The sequence below is a fragment of the Amblyomma americanum genome, chromosome 7 (assembly GCF_052857255.1).
Source record: "Amblyomma americanum isolate KBUSLIRL-KWMA chromosome 7, ASM5285725v1, whole genome shotgun sequence".
Lineage (NCBI taxonomy): Eukaryota > Metazoa > Arthropoda > Arachnida > Ixodida > Ixodidae > Amblyomma > Amblyomma americanum.
In genome coordinates, this window is record NC_135503.1 from 140,390,571 (window position 1) to 140,404,508 (window position 13,938).

At 49.4% G+C, this 13,938-nt stretch overlaps 1 pseudogene; it reads left to right on the forward strand.

Moving 5' to 3' along the window:
* Nucleotides 1-510: 510 nt before the first annotated feature.
* Nucleotides 511-12,725, forward strand: LOC144098105 (uncharacterized; annotated as a pseudogene).
* The last annotated feature ends 1,213 nt before the right edge of the window (nucleotides 12,726-13,938 follow it).

Below are 13,938 nucleotides of genomic sequence, written 5' to 3' on the forward strand. Positions count from 1 at the left end.
TGCTCATGATCCAACCGGACAAATCCAAGGAGCTGCCGCCGAGTGTGACACTCACCATCGACGGAAAAGTCATCAAGCCAACACAGTAGATTAGGATTCTCGGCCTACTACTTCAGAGCGAGGGGAAGGCACACGTCGCCGTCACAAAGATCAAGACTACAACCGAACAGATACTTAGTATGGTTCGGGGAGTATCTAACAGAAACCGAGGCCTTAAAGAGGATGATGAAAAGCGCCTGGTATGCGCCTTCGTTGTGTCGAGGGCTACCTACTCCGCCCCGTATCTCCAGCTGACGAAGGCGAATAGCGACGCCCTAAACGCGATGCTTCGTAGGGCAACGAAGCAAGCACTGGGCATGCCCATATACTCGTCCACGCAGACTGCTAGACATGGGCGTCCACAACACGGTGGAGGAGCTCATCGAAGCCCACCTCTCTAATCAAAAAATCCGGCTCAGTCACACGGAGCACGGAGAAGCCGTACTTTGGACAAAACCCCTTCCCCAGAACATGACGCCGGGCAAGGACGGCGAGAGGCGCAACGCACGGGCCAAAGCCATAGCCCGGAAGCTGGAAAAGAACCCCAGAGTCCTCTACTCGGACGCCTCGCTTCGAAAGCACAGTGACCGTGCAGCGGGCGGTGGTGGTTACGACCTAAAGACAGGCTGGTCGTCAGCGCGTCCCTGAAGACAGCGGACCCCGCAATTGCCGAAGAAGCAGTCGAGGCCCTCGCACTCGCACAGCCGTAGTGGACACCGTGGTGACCGACTCAGACAGCCTACGGAAGCTTCCGTAGGGGGGTAATCTCCTCCGCGGCCCGGGCCATTCTATTCAAGTGCAAGCCTCCGGGAAGAGCTAGAGAGCTCGTGTGGGTCCCGGCTCACTCGCAGGTAGCAGGCAACATCATCGCCGACTACCATCCCCGAGAAATGTCAATCCGGGCCGAGCACGAGCCGGAAGAGCTACCGCACCCGGTTACCAGCTTTTGGGACTTACCCGGATGTACCAAAAGGAAAGGTGCACACTGCCAGAACCGAAACCCAAACTCACCAGGCAACAACAGACTATCCTGCGTCGAGCGCAGGCGGGATCGCTTGCGCATCCCGTACTGATGAACCGCATGTACCCTAGCTGGGGAACACGATATGCTCTATCATTTTTGCAAAAAAGAAAAGGGCACCTGTCACACGTCTTGGCAGAGTGCACAGAACTCAAGACAACCCCCTTCCCCTCCCGCGAACACCCTCAATCCCGAACCCTTTGAGCGATAGGAGACCTTGTTGTCCAGCCCCATCCCATCGATTCAGCTCGAACTGACGGTCAGGAGCCAGGAGCTGTTGGGAACATATGGGTCCCGTAACTAGAGAACCACTCCGTCTGGTGCCTGCGTGCACCACTGATTTATTTCGGGCCCCAATAAATTTTGAATGATCATCATCTCTTAATGTTCAAAATTGTCGTAAGCACATGTCTTTCTAAAAGACCTGAAATTATGTAGTTGAAAGTCCAGTGCCCTCTATTCTTTTAAATTCAGGGACTTTTCTTAATATGTTAGCATCGCAAATCTTAATTTTTAGTTGCTAGATTGGAAGCTAAGCCAGCTGGTATAAGATGCATATCTGTGAGGTTTATTAGTGCAGCCCTGTTAGGTTGCGAAAAACGGCTTTTGGGGGTGCTACTTCGTTTCCTGAAGGACGTGAGGAAAGTTCATGCTCTCGGGAGGTTTATCGAAAGCGATCACGAGGCTGCAAAAATGCATTAGAATTGTGCACAGCTGGTAGTCATCGCCTCTCAGATATGACTGTCCGCTCGTGAAGACCGATTTTATTGAGACGGAGCGCAGTTCCGAACTAGTTTTTCTTTGCTGGCAGTTAGTTCAGCTTGCATTTAATGTAAACATCGGGGGTGACGGGTCATCGGGGGTGACGGGTGGTCGTCAGAGGCCGCCAAATTCAAAATTCCTTCGAAAGAGGAGATCTTGGACGTCGCGTTCGTGCGTGCGGGCTCTGCTCCTGCGGCCAGGGTTGGGTTCCGTCTGTACCCGTTCCTTTCGCGAATGACATGATGCGTTTTCCTTGGGAACACCATGAATTCTTAATGCCGCGGTTGTGCAAAATTAAAGCAACTGCGCTTGAAATTGCAGGAGCTATATTTATGCTGCAGAGTCCTTTACTCTTAGAAACTTGCCATACAAGTTTTACACGTCACATATTATTCTACGCTCTCATTCAGACCGGCCGGAAGACAAACAACAGGCTGATAGCCTTGCTTTTAGCCAGATATATAGGTATAACGTCTGGACGTCTGTGCTCGAAGCATACATTCGGCCATACACAGTCGTGCTAAAGAAGAGAGCGCGCAATGTTTCAGATTTTTTCAATGGCAAAGGTCCTGTTTACGCGGTGTGTGCGTAAAGCGTAGGAGGTAAAATATAAAGGCGTGACGGTTACCACTGACATGGGCCGAACTGGGAGCGAGCGTGCGTACTCCTGCGTAAACGGTGGTTGATCCAGCGGTGGGCAGTGGTGACCCCACCGAGGTGCGGCGGGAGGCGGAAACAGACCCCCTTGCGAGGCTGTAAGAAGAAAACCGTGCGCTCCTCTCGAGACCGGCCGTGGTGAGACAAACGTATGCCAAAGAGACGATCACTCAAGTTCTTCACAGAAAAAAAGAAGGAAAACCGCTGTGAAGGGAAGAATGCGCTTCTTGGTCATTTGATCGCGCCCAGAGGTATCTCAGGCATTCCCCGAAGTCTCCTCAGCCTCTTGACGCGGCAGACATGTCGACCGCTGTTAAGGTTCTTCAAGACCGGTTATGCCCGTGACGGCGCGAAGAGGAGAAAGACATCCGCTAGTAGACGGGGAGACAGGGACGCGTCCCTTTGTTGGCGACGCGCTGATCCCAATACAGCCGCCGCCGAGTCCCCATCGGGTGTCCCTCTGATGGCGCGTTCACACATTCGGCGGCGAGAGCGAGCGGAATCCGCTGCCGCGGCAGATATTCCGCCGGAATACCCAGCGGAAAGGCCGATCGGTCCAGGACCGAATTCTGCCGCCGGAAAAAAATCCGCCGAATCTCGTCAGCCAACAGGAAGGAGAGTACCCGCGGCGACAAACATGGCGGCGCCCTTCGATGCAGGACGCTAGCGCTCTTTCGATTTGTCTTATCTCGCCCATAAGAAAACGTTTGAGCGATAAATTTGCTTTAATTTTTATTTCGGGTGACGATTCTTCGCCTTTTAGGCTTAAGAAAAGCGTCGGTTGTTGACAACAATGGTTCCTCTCCTAACCACCAGATGGCGCCACTAGGCGTTTAAAATGTGAGAATGTTATAAATGGCGTAACATCCGACCAAATAGCTGCATTTAGCGTACGCAAGCGTGCATACGGTTTTGGGATGTAGACAGCATCGATTAACCTCTTGCCACATCTGTGTACGCCGTGAGCAGACGACATACAGACGATGAGCGGCGATGCGGTGGCCGGGAAGTGTGAACGATGCAGCTTTTCGGCGGCAGCGGATTTCGCTTGCTCTCGCCGCCGAATGTCCAAGTGTGAACGCGCCATGAGGCTGTCTCCACAGGTGCGGCGTTCCTCGCGAACACAAGACCGACTGGCGGCACGGAAAGTTCATCGAACTTCATAGTGTCGTCTGGAAATGAGACGTTTTGGTTGCAAAAGAAGCCTTGCGGAGAAACTTACTTGCAGAGTTCTGCAAATGGTCCATTGGCGCTCCCCGGGGACGCGAGGAGCAAGTCGAGGCAAGTACTGGAGAAGTGAAGGCACCATTGCTTCCCTTTTACAACTGCGATCTCGAAAGGTAGTGGCAACTGTCCGGAGTTCAGGTTCACGCATATCGAGGGTCATCCCCCCCCCCCCCCCTCTTTCCAGGAAAAGAATACAGTGCTGGGCCATATATCCTCCTCGCACTACATTTTGTGAACGGAGCTGGAAGTGAAAACGCAGTCTGTGAACGACGGTTTTCGATTGAAAATTATCCTGCTCTAAGCCAGAATTGCTGCAGTTTTTCAAGTTGTCAGGCACGGAAGCAAAGAGGGCAAGAAATATGGAAAAATGCTGCATGAGCAGCTAACCAAATACGATGTACTTCTTGCAAAACGTTCCGCTCATCGTTCAGATTTGCAGGGAGCGTATATACGTCAAAAATAGCCACCACGCCAAACCATCAAAAAGCAGCCAGGCCAAATAGCCCAGTTTGCCTACAAATAGCCCAATCTGGCAACAATGCGATGTTGCCCGAACGTATAGCCGCGTTGGGGCGCACGCTATTTTAGCAAAATAGGGTTCGCCAGTAACGTTAACTCGAGAGGCAAAGCATTTCGAGGCCCCGGCCTGAACTCTACATAATGCGAGCATTTTATTGACAACCTCAAACAGCCTTTTCAGGGACCCTTTGAACGCGGGCTATTATGACGTCAAAGTGTAATTTTCGAGTTTAAATAATTATTCATTTGCACTTCATCAACCAAATTTTTTCTGCAGCAAGATCCCATCACCAACTATTGAAAACCACCAAACTTTTGGAAATATATCGTTATGGAACGACAAAATCGTGAGAAGCTATGTCGACGTCCGTGTCTATTGTGGCGTCGAAGTGTAATTTTCGCGTTTAATTAATGAACTAATTAAACCACATCGACCAGACTTTTTGCATAACGAGATCTCCTGACACAGTATCTAACACAACCAAACTTTTACACCTTTGTCTTCGCAAAACGACTTAATCGTGCTGAGAAAGTTTTGCTGACACGCAACCCGGGCTTTCGCATTAATAAATAGATCGCTTACTGGCGTCGCGGATAAAAAACCCGCAATCTAGAAATTTGCACGCTTTCGCATTGCTCCACGTAAGCAGACTGAAGTGCCCTGGTAATTTTTTCAACTACGATGTAATTAACTTAGGTTAGAAACATCCTAGTCGAAATGACAACACAGTCGTGGGCATTGCATGTAACCTGAAGACAAGATAACCGATTATCATTAAGGGTAACGGGCTGGATTCACAGAGAAAGCAAGCATAGCGGAGAGGATCTGGTCGGGTGGGTGGATGAGGTGTTCGCAAACATTAAGTGGCGTTCGTAAGTTTGTTTTGAATTTATTGTTGTTTACTATCTTTTAAAGAGGCCGCAAGGATATGCCTGAGGCTCGAAGAACGTTTGTTTGCCTTCGTCTGTGCCTTGTTTAGACGCTGTTTAAGTGGCAAAGTCCGACTAGCATGCAGTGTTGTATACGTTACCGAAAAAAAGTAACTAAATACGTCACTTGTGAAACGCAAAAAAAAAGGAACGCGTTACCGGCCTACGTTAGCATGAAAAAAAGATAACGCGTTACCGTTGCTGTCACCGAAAAAAAGTGCCGCACGTTACATTGCCCTTACTCCATCGCCATAAATTTTAATTAGGGCGTCTGCGCTGCAAGAACTGACGATAACAATTTTATAAACCTCACATTACACATAAAACTTCTAGCCCAAAACATCTATATTACCCGATATCCTGATTTAACGTAAATACTTTGCGCAAATGTGCAGGAGCTTAGCAATTTTGCAGTGGCCTAAATTTGCCAGTAGAGTTATGTGTGATGGTTTCTAACCCTGTGGAACATGGTGAAGCCATTTTCGGAATGTGATATTAAACACAAAATGACACTTCATATTCACAAAAAAAAAACATCGCTGAACTGTCAACAAATTTGCAGTATATCTGAAAAATGTGATGTTGCAAGATGCTCGGCATGCTTCCACTATTTGTAGCGCTTAGTGTGATTGGTTTGGGAATGGGAGATAGATGAAGGCAAGTGTGTGAATGCGTGTTCGTGCACGTGTTTCGTGGTTTATGGGTACTCTGTCTTGTTCTTTTAGGTGAGTGCGTAGTCAAGGGCAGGTGTTTCTGGCATGTATGCGAGCCGCAGAAAGGGCCGCCGAGGGCACTTGTACATCTTGTTTATTTGCAACATCACTTTAGGTGCTCTGTGCTTTTCTTTTCTGCAAAATGAGGCGCTTCGGCTGACAATGGGAAAAAAAAGTAACTAGTAATGTGACACCTCACGTTACGAAAGAATACTAACGTAAGTACGTCACCTGTTAAACTTCAGAAATAGCAAGGAGTACATTACTAAGTTAGTGAAAAAAGCAATGCATTACCGGTAAAGCAGTTATTTGCAACGCATTACCGCAAACACTGCTAGTATGGCTACGTTCCGAGACGCAAGTTCACTGGGAATATTTACACGACGATGCGTCCGTCTTCCCAGCCACTTCTCGGATGTTTCAGCTAGCGCCAAGATTGGGAACAAGGGAAGAACGTATGAAGCTGTGCTACCAGATTGGTTTTTGACATTTATATCCTTTCTTTTTTGTGTTTTCCTTGCTGACATGCCCTGAATGAGTGAATACAGCACTGACGCTCGGAAAGCGTCCTCGCCCAAGGGATGTGCTCTTCCTGTGTGGTGGTGTGTGCGCAATGTGGCTTGGAGCATTCATTTGACACATCGAAAAGGATGGTGCGTGCAAAGGAGAACAATATTCGGCTGTTTTACGCAATGCGCCAGTTAGGGAAGGGGCATGCAGGTTCATCACCAGGCTGTGAGGCGATGAACATGCCTCTCACTTCGCGTCATTCCGCCCACGGCAGAATATCATCTGGGCTTTCAGCGGCGGCTGGAAAAGTAGCAATCGGGGTCGGTGGTCAATGCTGCTGCAGAAGTTCGTCGTATTAGTGGGGAGCGATGAGTTCGGTGTTTCGGGTGATGGAACATGGCAGAAATGCCGTGGTAAAAACAGCGCAGCGACGACAGACACAGAGAAGACAGAAGAAGACGGACAAGCGCTGTTTTTTTTTTGACTAACAACTAAAGTTTATTGGAAAAAACACAGGTATTAATACACTCCTAAAACAACCAGGGAACACGCCCCTCTTAACATCCTTCTAATCGTGCGAATCTAGATACTTAATCTCACATTCGTGAAGAAGCACTGACGGTGTGCTGACGCATGCATCACCATTCGCGTGGATGCGATACGCCTCACACAGTTCCCTTGTCAATTTATCCCTGTGCCTGCAAACAACTTTTGTCTCATGGAAAAGAGGGTTGCACATTTTTTTGTCGGGGGAACCTGGGATATTATTCAGGGGGCAATCTCTAAAATGTAATGCAAGGTTGGACGATGGGGGGCCATTTAACGAGGTATGATGCTGACGATGCTCTTCTTCTGTCTTCTCTGTGTCTGTCGTCGCTGCGCTGTTTTTACCACGGCTTAAAGATGCACCAACTAGCTCAGTTGTCGGTTCTTATGGCAGAAATGGGGCCATTCTTTTCTTTAAATGGGTGTGTGCCTGTGAAATCTGTTGGCACAACAAAAGTTATTGATGCTGAGGCGCTTTTCAGCACATGCAAGCCTTGCGCAATCAAAAGCAAGTTGAGCCCAAAAAGCGTTTCATTTCAGGAGTGGAGAGGAAGTCATACTTCCTGCCAAGCAAACCATAAAGCTCAAACTCCAACGACACTTCGTTGGCATACGCGCTCAGCGTCAGCGTTCTTGGTGTACGCCGGAACCCATCTGCGCATGCGCACTGCAGGAGACGCCAGCGAGCCTCGGTAATGCGCCGAGATCTGTCCGTGCTAGATATCGGCGTCAGCGCACGGGCGCTCGCATACGCGCCTGAAGAGGGGTCCGGTTTATAACAATGGGAGGTTCGCGGGGACCTCGGTGACTCTTTTTTTCATGGCTTGAAGCTCTTCCAGGTTCCCCGAACTTTTCTTCGCGGTTTAAGTTGGCCTTTCATCGCTCCCAACCCCTTCTCTTCACGGCATGAAATTCCCTCCCTGGGCTCGAGAGGGGAAGCGAGCCAGCGCCAGGAACATGGAGATGCATGCCCCTTTTCGACACCCGTTCCGGCGTACACCAAGAGCGCCGACGCTGGACGCGTACGCCCAGGAAGGGCCCTCGGAGTTGGAACTTAAAGGTAGTGCAGGTGGTATGGAGATGGTTTCCTTATACAGAATACTGGAGAGGTCACAAGCAACGAGAGGCTTGAAGTACCTGGGCAACTACTGTGATGGTGATTAAAAGAGATATGCTACTGTAGGACATGCATGCAGATAACAGCATCAAGAAAGTTGAATGCGTTGGAAATGTCCAGAAGCTTGTTGGCTGCCGCCTGAGAGAACTCAAGAAAGCAATGTGTGGACTTGGTGTTAAAGGAAAGCCAACTGACGTCCTTACTGACCACCTGCAAAACTGCTATCGGATCGTCATGAGAGCTATTCCGGCAATCAAACAAGCCACACTAGCCGGCCTCTTTCACTACAGGTCCACTTACGAGCAGCCAAGGCACAGCTTATTCCCGCCTGGACTGAACAGCTGGCCAAGGGAAGTATGTGCGCAAAGGAGGGCTTCCTAATGATGTGCTGAACAGAGTGAAAGCTCTGTACAGTGATCTGTGTCTCGATGAACTTCCAGCAAAGTCATCATCATCATCATCAGCCTTACTACACCCACTGCAGGGCAAATGCCTCTCCCATCTCTCTCCAATTAACCCTATCCTTTGCCAGCTGCATCCACCCTTTGCCTGCAAGCTTCTTAATCTCATCCGCCCACCTAACCTTCTGCCGCCCCCTGCTACGCTTACTTTCTTTTGGAATTCACTCCGTTACCCTTAAGGACCAGCGGTTATCTTGCCTTCGCATTACTTGCCCTGCCCAAGCCCATTTCTTTCTCTTGATTTCGACTAGGATGTCATTAACCCGTGTTTGTTCCCTCACCCACTCTGCCCGCTTCCGATCTCTTAGCGTTACACCTATCATTTTTCTCTCCATGGCTCGCTGCGTTGTCCTTAACTTAAGCGGAACTCTTTTCGTTAGCTTCCAAGTTTCTGCCCCGTAGGTGAGTACCGGTAAGATTATGCTGTTGTACACTTTCCTCTTGAGAGAAATTGGTAAACTGCCACTCATGATCTGCGAGAATTTTCCATATGCGCTCCACCCCATTCTTATCCTTCTAGTTATCTCCCTCTCATGATCCGGATCAGCTGTCACTACCTGCCCTAAGTAGACGTATTCCGTCACAATTTCTAGGCTCTCGCTGCCAATTGTGAACTGTTGTTCCCTTGCTAGGCTGTTGAACATTACCTTGGTTTTCTGCATGTTAATTTTTGGACCCATCGATCTGCTCTGCCTGTCTAACTCACTGATCATGATTTGCAGTTCACCTCCTGAGTGACTCAGCAAGGCAATGTCATCAGCAAATCGCAGATTATTTAGGTATTCTCCATTTATTCTTATTCCCAACTGTTCCCAATTCAGGCCTCGAAATACCTCCTGTAAACATGCGGTGAACAGCATTGGCGAGATAGTGTCTCCTTGCCTGACGCCCTTCCGTATTGGAATTTTATTGCTGACTTTATGGAGGACTACAGTAGCTGTGCAGTTGCTATATATATCTTCCAGTATTTTGACATAAGGCTCTTCTACCCCCTGATTACGCAATGCCTGTATGACTGCCGAGGTTTCCACTGAGTCGAATGCTATCTCGTAATCAATGAAAGCTATATATAGAGGTTGGTTATATTCTGCGCATTTCTCTATCACCTGATTGATAGTGTGAATATGATCTATTGTGGAATATCCTTTACGAAAGCCTGCCTGATCATTAGGTTGATTAAAGTCTAACGTTGCCCTGAATCTATCAGCGATTACCTTAGTAAATACTTTGTAGGCAACAGATAGTAAGCTGATCGGCCTGTAATTTTGAAGTCCTTGGCGTCTCCCTTCTTATGAATTAAGATAATGTTTGCATTCTTCCAAGCTTCTGGTACAGTCGAGGTCATAAGGCATTGCGTATACAGGGTGGCTAGTTTTTCTAGCACGATGTCCCCTCCATCCTTCAACAGATCTGCTGTTACCTGATCCTCCCCAGCTGCTTTTCCCCTTTTCATTGCTTCCAAGGCTTTCTTTACTTCATCTTTCGTTACTGGCGGGATGACGCATTGCTGTGCACTGCTGTCTTTCTCATTAACGCTCTGATTACATTGGCTACTGTACAGGTCTGTGCAGAACTCTTCGGCTACGCTAACTATCTTATCCATATTGCTAATGACATTGCCCTGCTTGTCTCTTAATGCATACATCTGGTTTTTGCCTATGCCTAGTTTCCTCTTCACTGTTTTTAGGCTACATCCGTTCTTTATAGCATGCTCGATTCTATCCATATTAAACTTCCTTATGTCGGCTACCTTGCGCTTATTTATTAACTTTGATAGCTCCGTTAGTTCTATTCTATCGGTAGGGTCAAATGCCCTCATGTTTTGTCGCTTTTTAATCAGATCTTTCGTCATCTGATATTGCTTCCCGGTATCTTTTCGAACTGTCCTACTGCCTACTTCTACTGCGCACTCCGTAATTATTGATGTCAGATTATCGTGCATTGAATGAACATCAAGATCATCTTCCTCAGTTAAAGCCGAATATCTGTTTTGCAGCACTATCCTAAACTCCTGCGCTTTCCCTCTTACGGCTAACTCGTTAATGGTCTTCTTCACTAGCTTCTTCCGTTCCCTCTTCAAGTCTAAGCTAATTCTAGACCTTACCATTCTGTGGTCGCTACAACGCACCTTTCCGAGGACGGCCACATCCTGAATGATGCCAGGTTTAGCGCACAGTATGAAGTCGATTTCATTTTTAATCTCACCATTGGGGCTCTTCCAGGTCCACTTCCTGTTTATAGTTTGCGGAAGAAGGTATTCATGATCCGTAAATTATTTCTATCCGCGAATTCGACTAATAACTCTCCCCTGCTATTTCTAGAGCCTATCCCATAGTCACCTACCGCGTGGTCGTCAGCCTGCTTCTTGCCCACCTTCGCATTGAAGTCGCCCATCAGTACCGTGTACTGCGATTTTACTTTATTCATTGCCGATTCTACGTCCTCATAGAAACTTTCAACGGTCTGGTCATCATGGCTGGATGTGGGTGCGTAGGCCTGCACCAATTTCAGCTTGTACCTCCTATTCAGCCTAATTACTATAGCTGCTATCCTCTCATAATACTGTAGAGCTCCTCTACGTTGCCAGCTATATCCTTATTAATGAGGAATCCCACACCTAGTTCTCGTCTATCCTCTAACCCGCGATAGCACAGTATGTGTCCGTCCTTTAGTACTGTATACGCCTCACCTGTCCTCCTAGCTTCGCTAAGCCCTATCACATTCCATTTAATTTCCGCTAGTTCCTCAAACAGCACTGCTAGGCTAGCCTCACTAGCTAAAGTTCTAGCGTTAAACGTTGCCAGGTTCAGATTCCAATGGCGGCCTGTCCGGAGCCAGAGATTCTTAGCACACTCCGCTGCGTCACAGGTCTGACCGCCGCCGTGGTCAGTTGCTCTGCAGCCCTTGGGGACTGAGGGCCGAGGGTTAATTGGTTTGATCATAGAAGGTTGTGGCCAAGTACTACACCAGGGTGGCCAAATCCTGCTCTGGTGAGAGAGTGCGTCGTCGGTTCTGGTCACCGAGATCAGGCCGCACTCCAGGCCTGGTTATGCAATTCCATCGACACGCGGATTTTTTTTTAAACCCGGTGGAGAATTCCGCGGCAGCAGGATTTGAACCCCGGTCCTCTTGCACGCGAGGCGGATGTTCTACCTCTACGCCATCGCTGCATCCAGCAAAGTGTTTGCATGGAAAAACACAAAATGCTGATGATGACTCACTGCGGTGGCTCAGTAGTTACGGCGCTCGTCTGCTGACCCGAAACATGCAAGTTCGATCCCGACAGCGGCGGCAGAATTTCTATGAAGGCGAAATTGTAGAGGCCCGTGTACTGCGTGATGTCAGTGCACGTTAAAGAACCCCAGGGGGTCGAAATTTCCGGAGCCCTTTACTACGGCTTTCCTCATAGCCTGAGTTGCTTTGGGACGTCAAACCCCAATCAACCAACAATCTTACCCAAACAAAATGCTGATGAGTGTTACAATGGGCCTCAATGAGGTGTGTGTCATGCCCATAATGCTGTTATCCCCGTATTATGTTGCGGGAAACTTTAATAACGGCAGTGACGGGATCACTTTGCGTCCAGCCGGCCGGGAAGGCGAGCTTCCATGCCAGCTACACGCAGGCGTTACTCGTACGCGACACGTTTCTCCAACGCGTGGCGAAGAGTCGCCGCCACGCCAGCTTCGTACGAAATAGGGAAGACCTGGGCACGCTAGGAAAGAGCCTAGTGACCGAACGCGAGGCAGAACACACTGCGGAAGAATGTTCTATCCGAAAAAAGAAAATAGACATTTAGAAGCTCACCAAGTCGTCGTCGTCGTCGAGAGGCTTCCGGTTCGGCGGTCGGCGGGCAGCAAATGGGACTTTCGGGGCAGTCAGGTGGAGGCCAGCAGCAAGAGAGAGCATTCCTGCCGCGAGCTGCTCTTTTTGTACCCCTCGGGCATTGCACTCACGGGCGAGGAATGCAACCCCTTCCCTAAGTCGCCAGTGCGCTGTCGTGACGTCACGTTATGGGTGGGCCATGAGCAGAGTCGCAGGAGTACCTCCTCTCCACATTCCCGCTGGCGATCGTGGCCGCTCCCACGCCGCCTCTTTCTCCCTGCGACGCCCCTTTGAATAACGGCGGGATGGCGCCGTTGCTCTGTGCAAGCAGCTGTGCTTGCGTCGTTCGAGACACAGCGGCTGCGGATGACTCGTCGCTAGTGGTTCCACTTGTGTGAGAGTGCTCGACCGCATGACTGACGAGCCTGTCAAGTCCACCGAGCCTTCATGGCGGGCTGTGGCGTGCGTCCAATGTGCTTCTGGGCCCGCTTGCACAAACGCGAGCCTCTAAGTCCAGAATCCGAAATCCGAATCTCGTCTTATTATAACCTAAGAGGAGCCTGGACTTCCCTGCAGACGTAGTGTGCTTGCACGAACCGAAATATCTGAACTACTGTCCAGACTTATTTCAGACGGTAGGTACCTTTAGTACCTAGGCCGGAAATTTAGCCGCCGACAAGGAACGAGATGGGGAATCGGCCGGAAGTCGGTTGTGAGGGCGACGGACGTTCGCGCTGTCCAATAGATGACCGCTATTTAATGTCAACATCCGGATACACTCTCGCGCTTTTTGAACACTGAAAGATGAATATTGTCGTATCCAGTTTCCCATGGCGGCGCGCCCATCCTAAGTGAAGAAAGTTTGACGCAGCGTTAGCGATCCAAACTATGTTGTGCACACAGGTGCTTTTCACCCTCCCTTCCCAATTTCAACCTGGGGGGGGGGGGGGGGGTATTTTATCTGGAAAGCAATGGTTTGGCAGAGGTGCGCTTAACCCCTTAATCTCGACTGGAAGGCACAGCAGGAACGTGTATCGTCGGGTGCAAGCCACGAAACGGCATGGCAAGCCTTTTTCCAGTTTCTGCAAGGTTCAAATCCCTCTTCCTAAAATACACAGCACGAAAAGAACATCAAAATTGCTTTCAAAAAATGGCATTCCGGAAGTAAGCCCTCAACATGAATGGCCCACTAGGTTTACGTGCCACGACCCATACTTCCAGTGTTACTCAGCCTCTCTCCCTTACCAAGTAAAAAGAGAAACGCATGACAATACACCAAAACATTCTCACGGGTCACCAGCTTTCTAGGAACCCGTGACCATGGCGGCTCCCATCAATCTCAACCGAGCCGCTACCGCCGCGAGTAACAAACTAGTACTCGTCTTCGTGAGGATTGTTGACAGGCGTTCCCACAAAATCTGGAAAGCGGTGCCAGCCTGTCGTTACTGCCTCAAAAAGTGCGTCGGCATCGCCTTTGTACATCTATATGCGTTTCGTTGAGCCGGTCGGCTTTTCGGGACCCGTTGGTATGCCCCGTCCTCTGGCTTCGGCGCCACCGCGGCTCAGCCACGGCGTCTTCTAGCCGCGCCCGCGCTGACCGTAGCTACGCTT